We start from the raw sequence: 1,439 nt of genomic DNA, 5'->3' as shown, positions 1-1,439 counted from the left end.
TCTCCAGCAGGAGAGTGTGGCTGGCCCTTTGGGTGCTCAGGGGCCTTCTCAGCCTCACCTGGCCCTCACCTTGGGGGTGGAGGGTACAAAAGAAAGGAGAATGAAGACTTCCCCCATCTCAGGTTGAGGATGCCTGGTGCCCTGTCACAGCCCAGCAGCCTCCCTGACCCAGCACTGGTCCCAGAGCTTCTGCAAGGTGGGCACAGGGCGGCCATATGGGAAGTCTCAGTGCTAAATGCTCCAATGCCCCTGGGCAAACAGTGGCATGGCAACTAAGGACGTAAACCTTGCTTGGGTTTCCCCAGAAGCCTCCCATGCGACACCCTGGAGATGCCGTGGGCACTGGGCAGGGCTAGGCAGGGCTGCAGGTGGGCACTGGGCAGGGCTGGGCAGGGCTGCAGGTGCCAGTTATTTCTCTCAGGGGTGGAGGAGTTGCCCAGGGGTTCAGAAGAGCTCGAATGGGAGGGGACTGAGAAGGAACTTACAGGAGAACACCCCCTCCAAAAAAAAATGCCCAGGTGATCAGCAGGGCATCCCAGGAAGCAGTGAGGCAGCCTGGGGCCACAGCAGGGTCTGGGATGAGCAACTCTGGGTGGGGACAGGGGGAGGTTGTAGGGGTGGACTTTGCTTTGTCTGCTGCTTATCTGAGGGAAGGGAATCTGCCCCAGGCCAGGCACCCCAAACCCCTGCAATAATGGCATGGACCTAGAAAAAGGGAGGGGGGAGAAAGGGAGGGAGGGGTGGATTAGATGGGTGGGTGGACGGACAGATGGATAGATGGACAAGTGGATAGATTAGTGGGTAGGTGGGTAGATGGGTGGATGGATAGATCAACAGATAGGTAGATGGATGAGTAGATGGATGGATGGATGGACGAATGGATGGATTAGTGGATGGGTGGGTGGATAGATCAATAGATGGGTGGGTGGGTGGATGGATGGATGGATGGATTAGTGGATGGGTGGGTGGATAGATCAATAGATAGGTGGGTGGATGGGTGGGTGGGTGGGTGGATGGATGGATGGATGGATGGATGGATGGATGGATGGATTAGTGGGTGGGTGGGTGGATGGGTGGATGGATAGATCAATAGATCAGTGGATGGATGAATAGATGGATGGATGGACGGACGGACGGATGGATTAGTGGATGGGTGGGTAGGTGGATGGATAGATCAGTAGATAGGTGGATGGATGAGTGGATGGATGGATGGACGGATGGACGGATTAGTGGATGGGTGGGTGGATGGGTGGATGGATGGGTGGATGGATAGATCAATAGATAGGTGGGTGGGTGGGTGGGTGGATGGATGGATGGATGGATGGATTCGTGGGTGGGTGGGTGGATGGGTGGATGGATAGATCAATAGATAAGTGGATGGATGAGTGGATAGATGGATGGATGGATGGATGGATGGATGGATGGATGGATGGATGGAT

The sequence above is a fragment of the Piliocolobus tephrosceles genome, chromosome 17 (assembly GCF_002776525.5).
Source record: "Piliocolobus tephrosceles isolate RC106 chromosome 17, ASM277652v3, whole genome shotgun sequence".
NCBI lineage: Eukaryota > Metazoa > Chordata > Mammalia > Primates > Cercopithecidae > Piliocolobus > Piliocolobus tephrosceles.
The sequence above is the reverse complement of the archived record's forward strand: the minus strand, read 5'-3'. Positions refer to the sequence as shown.